Genomic DNA, 16,101 nt, shown 5'->3' with positions numbered 1-16,101 from the left:
GTGGTCCAGTGCGATCGTGTTGGTGACCAAACCCAATGGTACCCTCCGCTTCTGCAACGACTTTAGAAAACTTAACTAAGTCTCCAAGTTCGATGCATACCCCATGCCACGGGAAGTTGAGCTGATTGAGAGATTGGGTCCTGCCAGGTACATCACTGGACCTCACAAAAGGGTATTGGCAGATTCCCCTGACCAAGGAGGCCAGGGAGAAAACAGCTTTCTCTACCCCGGAAGGCCACTTCCGGTATAAGAGAGTGCTGTGGGGTCTACACTCCGCCCCCGCCACATTCCAAAGGGCCATGGACAAAACTTTGCGTCCACACCAACGGTATGCCTCCGTTTACCTAGATAACATAGTCATTTTCAGCACGGATTGGGAGTCCCATCTTCCTCGGGTTCAGGCAGTGGTAGACTCCTTGAGAAGGGCAGGGTTCACCATTAATCCGGAGAAGTGTGCGGTTGGGGTGGAGAAAGCAAAGTATCTATGATACATTGTAGGTAGAGGGCTAGTGAAGCCCCAAATGAGCAAGGTAGAGGCCATAAAGGGCTGCCCCTGCACTCTAACCAAGAAACAGGTCAGAGCATTTTCTTTGCCACCATTGTGGCACCGCTGACTGACCTCACCAAAGGCCGAAAGTCGGTGATGATCAAATGGAATGCCGAGGCCGAAAAAACTTTTCAAATGCTTAAGACAGCACTGTGCCAGGATCCGGTGCTTTTAGCTCCGGATTTTGCGAAGGATTTTATAGTACAGCTGAGAAAAACTATGCGGTGGTGGAACGCGAATGTCTTGCCGTCAAGTGGGCTTTAGACTCCCTACGGTATTTCCTCCTAGGAAGGAGGTTTCGCGTAATATCAGACCATGCTCCTCTTACGTGGATGAGACAGAACAAGCACACCAATTCCAGGGTAACAAGGTGGTTTCTGTCTCTTCAGGAGTTCAACTTCATGGTAGAGCACAGACCCGGAAGACAGCATCAGAATGCCGATGCCCTCTCCCGAGTCCACTGTATGATGTCGAGTGGTGCCTCCAACACCTCCGCGTTGAGGCAGGGGGGGATATGTACAGGACGCCAGGGTTGGGTCCTGGACGGACGCTATGTTGGGCCAATATTTGGAGTGTGGTCCCTATAAGGCAATAGTATAGGGTTCAAGAGGTCACCCAGAGGGGGTGAGAAATTCTGGGCAATAAAATTTGTTCCAGAGAGGACTGGCCTACAATCCTCTCTGCCCTTGTTAAAATGTAATTTGGGGCCCAGAATTTCGGAGGCTCGAAAGTGACGTTCGGGAGGCAAAGAGCCTGCTCTCCTGACCACTGGCTGCCAAGCACACAGGGGGTTAAGAACTTCCAGGAAATCAGCTTAAAAGACAGGAAGTGCTGATAGAGGGGATAGAGGGTGTGGAGGAGTATGGGAGTGCACCTGTCTGCAGAAGCTGTGTACTGCTGAGACGCTGGTAAAGGGTCAGCAAGGACTGGAAGTTCTGCCTAAAACCGTATGTGCCTTTGTTTTGATTTTTTACTGTGCTGAAGAAAAACAGACTTTTTTGTTTATGCTGGAGACAAGCGGACTTTTACTTTAATGTTTTTCCCTTTGTGCTGAAGAAAGTGTTGTTTTTGATTTGGTCACAAAAAAAAACCTTCTTGTTCAACGTTACCGGTTTACGCACTTAATCCTGCAAAGCCAAACAACCCCAAAAGTTCACAGTATATATAGCAGTGGGTAGAGGGGAGAGAGCAGAAGTCAGGACTATGTAATGTACAACATATTGTATAAGATACAACAGATAGGACTATATAGTATCAGAATGATGTAATGTACAACATAGAGTACATATTGTGCAGGGGTCAGGAGTATGTAATGTACAACATAGAGTATATAGTGCAAGGGTCATGAATATGTAATGTACAATATAAATTATACAGTGTAAGGGTCAGGACTCAAAATATTGGTATTCAGTGATCAGTGGAAACTTAAATATTTACATGAGACAAGTTGCAGAGATCCCACACCGCTGCCTCCCATCTCCTGAGACTGCACTCAGTGACTTGGGTCTGAGACTATACAGACATATCCCTCCACCCGGCACAGACAGCAAATAACAGAGCAAGTAACCCCGGGAGAATTGTTCTGTCAGAGATCTCACTAGACCCGGGCATGGGGGCAGAAGACCCAAGGTACATACCCCAGGTGTCTAGGTCAAGCAAACCCTATGGTGAAAATCAACATTTTGCTGCCAGCTGAACCCCAGAATCTCCATAAATCCAGTCTAGATCCATAAATTGTGTCTGCAGCACAGAGAAGGAAGATTATCCGAGAGAAATACAGGAATACAGGACGGGGAACACAGCTCAGGAAAGTGACCAGGGGATTATAGGCTGATATCACCCAGTCCCCGCCCTACTCTGGACCAATCAGTGAGCAGTATGGGTGGAGGAATGGATTTAGTGTTAATGACCCACCTGTGCTGATCTCTGTAGGAGTGTCCTCCTCTATAAATGTCCCCGTTATTCCATCCTCCTCCATAGACTGCTGATCATCCCTCACATACGTCTCTTCTTCTTCTGATTTCACCTCAAATTCTATATCGATTGGATCTTCACTCTAAACCAAAAGAATGAGAGAGAATATCATCTGTAAGATATAAACTTACATACAAAATCCACACATCATCTCCACCAGTCCATGTTCTAGATGCTCCGCCCCACCGACCTTGTAACAGTGGGGGATGGTGTGACCTTCCTGTGTGGAATCCCGGGAATACAGAGGACGGGGACATCTCTCTGGTGGGTTCCTGGTATTAGGTGGCTCCATCATATCCTTGTGTCCTTCTGAAAACTCCTCCATCCCTCCATACTCCTCACCCTCCTCTTTATACTCTTCTTTAATATCAATATTATCATCCCCGAGGTTTCCACTCTGAATATATAATAAAACATTCATTGTAATAAACATGTTTGTATATAAATCATAACCACCAATAATTGTTCCTCATCTACCTGATGATGGTGGGGGATGGTGTGTTCTTCCTCCATCACCCCATCCTCATCATCCTCCTCTTTTATCTCTTCTTTAACCTCAACTTTAGAATCTCTCAGGTTTCCACTCTGAATATAGAATAAAAATGACATCAATGGTAACAATGCAGATAATGTACAGATCCTAATGATACTATCAGTGATTGTTCCTCATCTACCTGATGATGGTGGGGGATGGTGTGACCTTCCTGTGTGGAATCCCGGGAATACAGAGGACGGGGACATCTCTCTGGTGGGTTCCCATTACTGGATCCATCTGTAGGAAACACACACACTGACTGAATACATTGTTTCTATGTGTTTCTCAGATGATGGGGGATCTAGGTGGAGCCTCCGTACTGCTCTCTCCTTTACAATAAAGTCTCCTCTTACCCGGTGATGTGAGGGGCGGCTGATTGTCCATCATGACGTCCTTGTAGAGATCCTTGTGTCCTTCTAAATACTCCCACTCCTGCGCTGCCAAAAATATAAATAAAGATTATTAAACAGTTTGCCACATGTAAAGAATAAAGAAATGAATGACACCAGAAAACACAACTAATGTCCAATGTATCAAAAAGTCCCCTTCAAATATTAGTTGCTTGAAAAACAAGAGGTAGGTGATCAGGTGCTGTGCCATTAGTAACAGATAAACACGTGACCACTTCCAGGGGACCCCACATGGATGACACTCACCACAATGGATGGACCTTCTATTACTAGATAGGTCTCACTGTGCATTTTTTTTGGTTGGACCCGCTGTGTATCTTGTCACCAACTTGTCCATTCACATCTACCTGGATGTGATTTCTTCCAATGCCATACACTGCCACTCCCCCGCTAATAAAAGTGGTATAATCTATTTAGTATAGACCAGCGGTCCCCAAACTGTGGCCCGGGGGCCAATGTGGCCCTTTGCTTGCCTTTATCTGGCCCTTGGGGTTCTATTCCATCCACTGACACTAACTTTGGGGTGTTATTTATCCCACTGACACCAACAATGGGTAATTAATTATCCCACTGACATTAATGATAGCGCACCATTCCTTTAATTGATATCAACAATGGGGCACAGTTCCTTCCACTGACACCAATGATGGGACATTTTCTACTACCACTGGCCCCTCTAAAGACATCGCAGTGACTATGGAGGAAGAGGACGGACATGACGGGGTTACTGGGTGTAAATAGAAAATAAGATCTTATTACCTCCTCTGCCGCCTCTTCCAGCAACATCTCCGCTCTACTTCCTCCCGACTCACCTCTCACCCGAAACTTCCTGTGTGTACCTGACATCACTTCCTGTCTGTCTTCCTGATAGAAGTGAGATCACCATCTTGTGGAGCTCAGAGGAACTGCAGTCCTGAGAAATATATTGAAGTGGCCTTGTGCTGTGTGTGTATGTATTGTATATCCTTATAGATGGGTCATCTCCACTCCCACCAAGGGGGATAGAAATATATTACTGACTAGTCCAGCCTTTATCAGCCAGGGTTCCTCCAAAGGGTTATAGGGGTTCCTTCAGAATTGATCAATTTCTGTCTTTCAGTAACAACAATTTCATGATAATGTAAAAAGCTCCTGAGTGTGTATGAAGGGGCGGAGCTCTGAGTGTGTAAGGAAAGGGACGGAGCTCTGAGTATGTATGAAGAGGCGGAGCCCTGTGTGTGTATGAAGAGGCGGAGCTCCTGAGTGTGTAGGCGGAGCTCCTGCTGGAACAGTGGTCAGAGGAGGAAGCCGAGTCTAGGAGGGAGACTGACAGAAACCGCAGCAAACTTGCAGGAGTGAGCGAGGAGGATCCATCGGAGGTGAGGAGAGTGTGAAGGATGTTGGTGACTCTGGTAGATGAAAAGCTGGGAGTCATATTGCTCTGGTGAGTGGGGAAGCACCACTAAGGGGGCGCCCTGTGATAGATTATAATAATATGCCTATTTTTGAGTTAAAGCGGGGGTTCACCCTTAGAGGGCACTTTTCCCCCTTAGATTCCTGCTCGTTATTACTAGGGGAATCGGCTATTTATTTTAAAATATGTGCAGTACTTACCCGTTTACGAGACGCATCCTCTCCGTCGCTTCCGGGTATGGGCTTCGGGAATGGGCGTTCCTTCTTGATTGACAGGTTTCCGAGAGGCTTCCGACGGTCGCATCCATCGCGGCACGATTTTCCGAAAGAAGCCGAACGTCGGTGCGCAGGCGCAGTATAGAGCCGCGCCGACGTTCGGCTTCTTTCGGCTACGAGTGACGCGATGGATGCGACCGTCGGAAGCCTCTCGGAAGGCTGTCACTCAAGAAGGAACGCCCGCTCCCGAAGACCCATACCCGGAAGCGACGGAAGAAGATGCAGTTCGAAAACGGATAAGTACTGCACATATTTTAATATAAATAGCCGATTCCCCTAGACCGAACGAGCAGGAAGCTAAGGGGAGATTTTTTTTTTTTTTTTAAATGGGTGAACTCCCGCTTTAAGTTTAATTTTAGTTATTAGAACAACAGAAATGTCTTATCCTTTTTATATTATCTTAATTTCTTTTTTTTCTTATATCTTTTTATGAAGTTATATTGGATTTTATATTAATTATATGCATGTGTGAAATATATGTATCACAACAAAGGTTTATTTTCCTTAAAGAGTTTATATCAGGAATTATATATAATGGTTTTTAAAGTTATGAATCCAGCATTATACAAAATGACTTTTATCAAGAACAGATGTGTTCCCAGCCTCCCCATCCCCCTTCTACATACTCTCAGGGAACTGTTTTGTACTTGTGAAAGGAAACCCTTGTCTTTTGAATGGCAGAAGGAACTTTGTACCTCGTAACAAAAGAACTGTTCATGCCTATTTACTCAGGAACCATACATGGTCAGATCCTTGCAAAGCTGTCCGGGAAATCCTGTGTATTCATTTCTGGACAAAGACATGGACATGTGCTCACAGGAGGGGAGGGTGAATGGGTGGGTCCGAGGATGAGTGGGAGGATTGGTGGGTGTGTCTGTTCTATGTGAACCAATCAATTGTATGCCCTGTGATGTCATGAGGCTATTAAAGCTGATGCCTGGCTGGAGCTCAGCCCCTTTTCTCCATTTTAACAAGCAAGAGAGCTGTGTGTGTGTGTGTGTGTGTGTGTGTGTGTGTGTGTGTGTGTGTGTGTGTGTGTGTGTGTGTGTCTCCTTGTTACAAGGGTTTGGGCCAGCAAATCATTGCAAGCTTCTCCTGTTTTGAAAGGAAATCGATCTTTGACAGCCCTCACCATCACGTGTGTAAGAGGAGGAAGAAGGCGTGGCTACACTACAGCTGGCACAGTTTGGAGCACCGAGAACTTTCACACCTTATCAACTTTTCATTGATTTGTGGACTTTTTTTAATAAGTTAAGTGAAATAGATGCAAAGTGGAAGCAGTGGACTTGCAGAGAACACTATATTGAGAACAAAATATTGTATGATTACATGAATTTACACAGGTTTTGATTTTTTTTAATAAAGCAGCAAACATTATAAGAATAAAGAAGTAGGTGTAAAGTGGAAGCAGTGGATCTGCAGGGAACATCATCCTGAGTACAAAGCTCTTTATGTTGTATATGAATTTGCACATGGATCAGATTACTTCATTTATTGATAAACACCATAAGATGAATGAAGTAGGTGTAAAGTGGAGGCAGTAGATCTGCAGAGAATATTATTGGGGCCCCTAGCACTTTATATATGAATGTCTCCACATATTTTAGTGTATGTGTGATAATTGATGGGCGGCACACACAATAGGACAGCGCTGTGACACATAATGCTCTTCTAGGTGATAAAGGGAAGACTTACCTTTGTTACAGCAGCAGTCCGGTAGAAGTTATTTCTGGAGGTATTTGAGTTGTTACACATAGCGCAGGTTTTTTTCTATTTATATTGGGGACATAATTGCCCAAATCTGGGGATCAGGAGCCATTTCCACCCTTTACTCTCGGCTGGGGTTCTTTGTATCCATATAACAGATGTTCTACATGACTAAATCTCACATCAATTTTACTGCAAAATCAAAGGGGCCAAAATGTCTCCCCCCCCCCTCCCCCGAGCAGTAATATATTTCTCTCCCCCTTGGTGGGAGTGGAGATGACCCATCTATAAGGATATACAGTACATACGCACACAGCACAAGGCCGTGTTCACACTACGAGATGTTTCTGCAGTTCCTCTGATCTCCACAAGATGGCAGACAGGAAGTCTCTATGGAAGACAGGAAGTGATGTCAGGTACAGACAGGAAGTTCCAGGTGAGAGGTGAGTCGGGAAGAAGTAGTGAGTAGACATCGCTGGAAGAGGGAGCAGAGGAGGTAATAAGATCTTATCTTCTATTTACACCCAGTAACCCCCGTCATGTCGGTCCTCTTCCTCCATAGTCACTGTGACGTCTTTTATCTCCAGCAGATGATAATACACACATATAAAGTGTGGAGACCTAGATTAACCTAAGGTGACCAGATTTTTTAAATGAAATCCGGGGACATATTTTTTTTTACTAGTAACGGCGGCAATCAGCGACTCTCTGCCCGTTGCCGCCCGTCTCACAGTCTGTCAAGTCTTACTCTCCGGGCCCCGGCTACTACTGAGTGGTGTGCGGAGGAGGATTCCTCCACCAGGGAAGGCAAGGAGATAAACAGGCAGGCGGGTGTCCGGGACTTGAGCCAAGGCAGAAGAACATGTGAGCGGAGCGGAATGGGCATGCGCCTGAAACTGAAGAAATATTCCCTCCACTCCGACCAGCACATGATCATCAGAAAGGGGCACAGATAATGGAAAAATATACATCCCCCTAAGCTAGTAGGAGTGGAGGTGTGTAATTCAGAATTATTATTTTTTATTCTGCACTGATTGTCTTTGAAATTGCCCCAGTCCCTGTTCAAATCCAATCCGGGGACAGACTTGGACCGGGGACAGTGTCCTCAATCCGGGACTGTCCCCTGAAACCGGGGATGTCTGGTCACCCTAGATTAACCCCTTCAGGATCGGAACATTCCCCCACTTGTGGGGCCGGAACATTCTCCTCATTTTGGAGACGTGTCACCTTTCCCACCAATCACCTTCTCACCTCATCAGTCTATACTAACAGTTATATGATGTTTATTAGAGATGGGGGGGGGGATTGGAATGTGTATGTCTTTATTTTATAAGATTCAAATAGGAAGAAAGAGGGAAAAATATCATTTGTAGTGAATGTCCTGAAAACAAATGTCTCCATAATGATCCCAGTCTCAGATCTTCATCCTAAAATGTGATCAGTAAAGTCTCCGGAGTAGACGGAGATCACAGGAATATGATGTGTCCTGGCAAAGCCTAAAGACAACGTTCATCTATTATTTAGGAGAAGTGTGACGCACCCGGGAGAAATGACTCTGTGTACAGATACCTCACAGAGCGCCCCTCACACCTCCTACCTAGATCCCTCCAATCAGAGAATCTTATGACATCACAGCTCCTCCTCTCAATGTCCCTCCAACCAGAGTCAGAGAATCCTATGACATCACTGACCTCATAGCTCCCCCCCCCCAATGTCCCTCCAATCCAAGTCAGAGAATCCTATGACATCACACTGGCCTCACAGCTCCTCCTCTCAGTGTCCCTCCAACCCAAGTCAGAGAATCTTATGACATCACACAGGCCTCACAGCTCCTCCTCTCAATGTCCCTCCAACCAGAGTCAGAGAATCCTATGACATCACAATGACCTCAAAGCTCCTCCTCTCAATGTCCCTCCATCCAGAGTCAGAGAATCTTATGACTAAGGATGAGCTCCAGCGTGTTCGCATGGTACACGTGCAGAGCCCGCCAGGAAGTCTGCACGGCGCTGCGCTAATCACCGCCAGGGAGAAACTGTCCCAATGCTCGGCTGCAGAGATCGGGAAATGTCTCCCTGGCTGTGATTAGCACATCCTTCCTGGCGGGCTCTGCACGTGTACCATGCAAACACGCTTGAGCTCATCTTTACTTATGACATCACACTGGCCTCACAGCTCCTCCTTTCAATGTCCATCCAAGTCAGAGAATCCTATGACATCACACTGACCTAACAGCTCCTCCTCTCAATGTCCCTCCAACCAGAGTCAGAGAATCCTATGACATCACAATGACCTCAAAGCTCCTCCTCTCAATGTCCTTCCATCCACAGTCAGAAAATCTTATGACTAACTGTCCCGATGCTCGGCTGCAGAGATGGGGAACTGTCTCCCTGGCTGTGATTAGCGCAGCACTGTGCACACTTCCTGGCGGGCTCTGCACGTGTACCATGCGAACACGCTTGAGCTCATCCTTACTTATACAAAAACAAGAGGAAATGCAGCGCTAATCTGTGATAAATAAATAATTCAGGTGATTAATTTTAAATTATTCACGAATAAATAATAATATATTGAAAGTTCATTCTGAAGTGCACATTAAGTCCAGAAAATAAAGGAAAATTCCCAAAACCGTGGAAAAGACAGAAAGCAGTGAGTGAACCAGCTTGTTTTCTCAGAAGAAGGCTGTTCGGGAAATTGCTGTAACAACTCCAAGGTGATGATGATAAAGTAAGTCTCTGCAATACACCCGTGTGGAAAAATTGCCTGCTTACCACCCTACACTTTTTTTATTGCTGTGTGCTGTGTGCACTGAACTGTAACAGTTCAGTGCTTTTCATGACTCGTTTACAGGAATTTTCCATCACGCCCTATCCCAATTCAAATCATCCAAATGCTAGCAGCTCACCTATTTGGATCATTTATATTTCAATCATCAATTTAATTCAGCGCCAGCCTCTTTGGTTTTTTTTGTTTATCATCCTTACTTATGACATCACACTGGCCTCACAGCTCCTCCTCTCAATGTCCCTCCAATCCAAGTCAGAGAATCCTATGACATCACACTGACCTCACAGCTCCTCCTAATGTCCCTCCATCCAGAGTCAGCAAACCCTATGATATCCCTCTTTCCTCACAGCTCCTCCTCTCAATGTCCTTCCAATCCAAGTCAGAGAATTCTATGACATCACACTGACCTCACAGCTCCTCCTCCCAATGTCCCTCCAACCAGAGTCAGAGAATCCTATAACATCACACTGACCTCACAGCTCCTCCTCCCAATGTCCCTCTCACAAGCAAAAGCAAGATTGTTGGTCCCAGAATTCCTTGCAATAAGCTTTTAACCTACAGAGTGGGGGGACCCTGTCTGGGTAAATTATATCCCAAGTGGAGTTTTGATAAAAAAGGAGACCTGATTGGTGAGGTGAGGAGGATTCTGGGAATGTCATTTGATTTTACTATATGTGTTCAAATCTAGAGTTTTCCTCCTGTGAAGTCTGGAGATCCTATGATAATCACATTGCCTCCACCTCCCTCCCTGATAGAATAGAGAAATACAAAGAAGATTCTAGAAGTCACCAGAGAGATCATCGAGCTGCTGACAGGAGACATGAGCGGTGCCGGGAAGGACGTCATGATGGAGAATCAGCCGCCCCTCACATCACCGGGTAAGAGGAGACTTTATTGTAAAGGAGAGAGCAGTACGGAGGCTCCACCTAGATCCCCCATCATCTGATAAACACATAGAAACAATGTATTCAGTCAGTGTGTGTGTTTCCTACAGATGGATCCAGTAATGGGAACCCACCAGAGAGATGTCCCCGTCCTCTGTATTCCCGGGATTCCACACAGGAAGGTCACACCATCCCCCACCATCATCAGGTAGATGAGTGACAATTATTGATAGATCTGATTTATACACAGCATGTTTGTTACAATGAATGTTTTATTCTATATTCAGAGTGGAAACCTCGGGGATGATAATATTGATGTTAAAGAAGAGTATAAAGAGGAGGATGAGGAGTATGGAGTGATGGAGGAGTTATCAGAAGGACACAAGGATATGATGGAGCCACCTAATACCAGGAACCCCCCAGAGAGATGTCCCCGTCCTCTGTATTCCCGGGACTCCACACAGGAAGGTCACACCATCCCTCCTTATTTAAAGGTTGGTGGGACGGAACATCTAGACATGGACTTGTGGGGGGATGTGTGGATTTTATAGATGTGATGTCACAATAATAAAGATTATATCTTACAGATGATATTCTCTCTCATTCTCTTGGTTTAGAGTGGAGATCCAATCGATATAGAATTTGAGGTGAAATCAGAAGAAGAAGAGACGTATGTGAGGGATGATCAGCAGTCTATGGAGGAGGATGGAATAACGGGGACATTTATAGAGGAGGACACTCCTACAGAGATCAGCACAGGTGGGTCATTAACACTAAATCCATTCCTCCACCCATACTGCTCACTGATTGGTCCAGAGTAGGGCGGAGCCTGGGTGATAATCTTCCTTCTCTGTGCTGCAGACACAATTTATTTGTACTCCGAGCCTCTTGTGGAACTAGGGGAAGGAAACAGAAGAAAGGTGACCTGGGGTGTGCCGTGGTCAGTATGCCTAAAAGGGGGTAAAAACAAAAGACATTAGGATGAGTATATAAAGGAGGTTTATTGAAACAATACAAATTAATTGGCCAAATGAACAAATTCTTGAGACATCTCAATGAGTGGCTCCGGGATGTACCTGGAGTAACATGATGACCTCCACCTGCCTAACCTTTTAATAATGTGAACCGGGACACCCTGGCGCGATGCCGCAGAAGCAGCCCCAACCCTAAATGAATGACCTGAGCAGGACATGGGATTCAACCCCAGATTCCCTAAGAGTGTGCAACAATACTTTATGAAAAGTGCAGAGATGAGAGGGGCCCTGTTAACCGTCAAAAGAGGACTGGCCCTGGGTTCCCCTGATAACTGGGCCATGAGTAAAACCGAAACCGGGCACCAACCAGCCTCAATCTTGAAATACCTGATATCGGTACCAGCCCCAGTTTGCTGCGTTTAACATGCCTCTAGGTGTAACACTAAATGGTCAGGGTTCCTGATCGACTGATCTCCAGGCCGTACTGTAAGCCCTCCTTGTGTTGATAGACAGTCACCTGTCAATCAACCCTAATGCCCCTGCCCAGTGCGTGTTTAATCCATCCTCAACAGCGAGACATGCAGGGACGGGGTGGCACAGAGGTCTGCATCCGGAACCTGCTGGAAAAAGGACGAGAAATCAAAACGAGACAGAGCGTCTGCTGCCGAATTCTGCACCCCACTAATAAACCTGCAGTGGATGTGGAACCTAAACTGTAGGGATAGCCAAATGAGCCTGCGTATGAAAGCCATGATGTGTAGCAAATAGGGATGAGCTTCATGTTTGAGTCAAACTCATGTTTGACTCAAACATCGGCTGTTCATTCATTCGCCAAATTTTGAACATTATGGGCCGTTCGCGCCAAATTCGAGTGGCGCGTCACGGCCCATAATTCAGTGCGTCATCGCAGTGCATCGCTGGCTGATGATTCGCCAAGCATGCACTATGACCCGCATGCTTTGGTCAGTCATAGCACCGTCAGCATAGAGAGCCATAATTGGCCAAAAGAAGGGTGCCTTTGGCCAATCATGGCTCAGGGGAGTAGGGACACGCCCCACACTATATAAGGCTGCCTGCGGTTTGCTCCAGCGATGAAGAGGGATGGGATGATGAGTTCACTGACTCCACGTGGGTGCCTGAGAGGAGGAGGAGGCACATCTCCAATGAGGCAGGATGCCCTCCAGGGGCCAGCTTAAGGGCAGCACACCAACTGCATCAAAACGCAGAGCTTCGCATGTGCAGGGGGCTGCTGTCTCTCAGCGTTATTCCAAAAGTTCTTTGGTGTGGGCCTTTTTTGAGACGAGTGCATCAGATCGCACCGCTGCTATTTGCAACATATGTCTCAAGCGTATCTCGTATGGCCAAAACATCACCCAGCGTGGGCACCACATGCTTGACCAGACATATGTCGACCTGCCATGCAGTTCGTTGGCAAGCGTACCTCAAAGACCAACACCAAAGAACAAAGCGGACCTCCCCTTGCCCCTCATCAGCTGGGATCTCAAACCTCACTATACCCTCTGTCCTCTCTGAAGCCTGCACTGATAGGACTGAAGGTGTAGAATTAGGTGTGTCACTGCCAAGTACTTGGGGGCAATCTACTATCGGTACACCAATGTCTGATAGTACCAGGCAAATTTCCCTGCCCCAGCTGCTGCACCAGCGAAAGAAGTTCTCTCCCAGCCATCCACATGACAGCGGTTGAATGCTAGCTTGGCTAAATTGCTAGGACTTCAACTGCTACCTTTTCAGTTGGTAGGCTCTGCCCCCTTCTGTGAGTTTGTGGAATGTGCGGTACCTCAGTGGCAGGTTCCCAAATGCCACTTTTTTTCTACAGTCCACAAGCTATGGTGCCAATCTCTGAAAATTGATCACACCTGAAGTACTGATGGCCTATCTCATTTCTTGAGACCCTAACATGCCAGAAAAGTACAAATACCCCCCAAATGATACCTTTTTGGAAAGAAGACATTCCAAGGTATTTAGAAAGAGGCATGGTGAGTTTTTTTAATTTGTAATTTTTTCCCACAATTCTTAGCAAAATCAAGTTTTTTTTTATCGTACACCACGGGACACAGAGCCTCTATTCATTACATAGTGGGTTGTATAGCTCACCAGAGGTGATTGGACACTGGCACAACCAATGAAGACAAGTTCCCCTCTATATAGCCCCTCCCCCTAAGGGAAGTGCCTCAGTTTTTTTGCCAGCGTCTAAGGTGTTGGATGCGATTAGGATGTGCTTAAGGAAGCTCTGCCAAAGAAGCCCTCTGGGGGTAAAAGAGCTAGGCCCGGATTCACAAAGCACTTGCGCCAACGTAAATCAAGTTACGCCGATGTAAGTGCAAATGTGCGCGGGAGTATGTGTGCGCCTGAGTCACAAACCAATATACACCTACAAACTGGCCACCCAACGCCGACGTATCTTACTTACCCCGGCGTAACATAGGTGCATTTTTCATCTGGACGCATGTTGCTCCCATTGATTAGGCATTCAAATATGTAAATGAGGGAAATACGTGCGCCTGACGCAGGCTACGCAAAGTGCGCGTAAGTTGTACATCACCCTTTTTGTTTTTGGGATTCAGGGAGGGGGGGGGAGAGAGAGGAGAAGAGAGGGGAATGTGCCATAGTATGGAGAACACCATCATAGAAATAGTATTATAAGGATGGATCTAATTATATACCCACACAAATTTAACTGTATTTTTGTAGTATGTATATGTTATATGTAAGAAGAACTTATACATTTTATAACGGTTGTTGATTTAAAAAAAAAAAAATAAATTAAGAAAGTTTGTACAGTTCTTTTTCTTCTATGTGAAAACAATAAAAATAATTTAAACTCTAAAAAAAAAAAAAAAAAAAGTTGTACATCCGGGGTAAAGTTATTCCCCATAGATGAGGCGCAACCCAGCACTAGACATGTAGATCTGCCCTAGAGAACACAGGCCGGCATATTAGGCATACGTTACGTTCACAGTGTACGTAGTGATCCGGCGTAGCTTAGGCAGTTGTGAGCATGCGCATAAGGGTGCTATTTCATGCGTCCACGTCACGACTACATCACGGCGCATGCGCGTTCGTGATACGCTGGGCGTAAAACACTGCACCATGCTCAGACCATCATTTGCATGGGGTCACTCCCACTTCCACTTATACTGGCCTGCTCCTTCGAAAATACGCTACGCTGGCGTACCTTGGTGAGCAATAGCTTTCTGAATACAGTGCATGCCTCTCTGCGCTGCACCGGCGCAGCGTGTGTGTGTGCACTACGCCGTTGTAAATGTGCGCCCACTCTCTGTGAATCCAGGCCTAGGGCAGCAGTCCTGAACAACTTAAAAGGGAGAATTGCTACGTTAACTGCAAAGTCCTCACAAAAGGACAAAAAGCGAAGCAGATCTCCTTCTGTTGTTTTAGATCTCCTTGCAGAAAGATCTGAGGAGGATGATGTAACACCTTCAGGGGATAAGGATGAGGAGTCGGAGGGTTTAGGGATATCAGAAGAACCTTTTTCTGCTTCCCAGGTTGTGAAATCACAGGTGCAATGTTATGCTGAAGCAGTATGCTCTACATTACCCTCTTCGGAGTGAACTGAATCCCCTGTCTCCTCTCTGGGTTCATTAAAATCCCTGCAGGCTGCATGCTCTTTTCCGGTTCATCCTTTACTGGAGAATCTGATTTACACAGACTGGCTACATCCAGATAAGCGTTTTTCACCTCCTAGGAGATTTGAAGTTCTTTATCCCATGGAGGAGAAGTTTACCAAGAAGTGGAGTCTGCCCTCTGTAGATGCAGCTATTTCTTGTGTAAATAAGAACCTGACTTGTCAAGGACGCATCTTTACATGTGCCTATCCATCCCACTCACCAAAAGTTCCTAAGGTTCGCGGTAGAACATCGCCACTTCCAGTTTGTGGCTCTGCCCTTTGGTTTGGCAACTGCGCCCCGGGTATTTACAAAGGTTCTGGCCCCTCTGTGGGCAAAGCTGAGGGCACAGGGCATAGCGGTGATGACCTATCTAGATGATCTACTTGTGATAGATCATTCAGTGGCAGGATTAAATCCAAGCTGTGATAAGGACGGTAGAATACCTGGAGCATTTAGGATGGATCATAAACCTACAGAAATCCTCTACAAGCCCTAACAAGGATAGAGTATTTGGGCATGATCATACAGCCCAAAGCAGAGTATTCCTGCCAGAGCCAAAGATCAAGTCTCTAAGAGAATTCATCCACAAGGTCAGAGTGAAGAAAGGACCATCTATTTGCCTTTGCATGAGGCCATTAGGGAAGATGTGGCCTCTTTCGAGGCTGTTACTTACGCCCAGTTTCATTCGCGACTACTTCAATGCAGTAGTCTATCTACCTGGAACATGAGAAGCCAAGCTCTGGATTTACCCATGTGCCTGTCTCCACAGGGGTGCCAAAGCTTCAGTTGGTGGTTAAAGACCGATAACTTGCGCAAAGGAAAATCCTTTCTCCCAGTCACCTGGAAGGTGGTGTCTACGGATGCCAGCCTGTTGGGCTGGGGAGTAGTGTTAGAAGAAGCTTCAGCCCAGGTAACCTGGGCCAAGACCAAAGAGTAGGGATGAGCTTTGTGTTCGAGTCGAACTCATGTTC

Source organism: Rana temporaria (assembly GCF_905171775.1).
Source record: "Rana temporaria chromosome 4 unlocalized genomic scaffold, aRanTem1.1 chr4r, whole genome shotgun sequence".
NCBI classification, from domain to species: domain Eukaryota; kingdom Metazoa; phylum Chordata; class Amphibia; order Anura; family Ranidae; genus Rana; species Rana temporaria.
Note: the sequence above shows the minus strand (reverse complement) of the source record.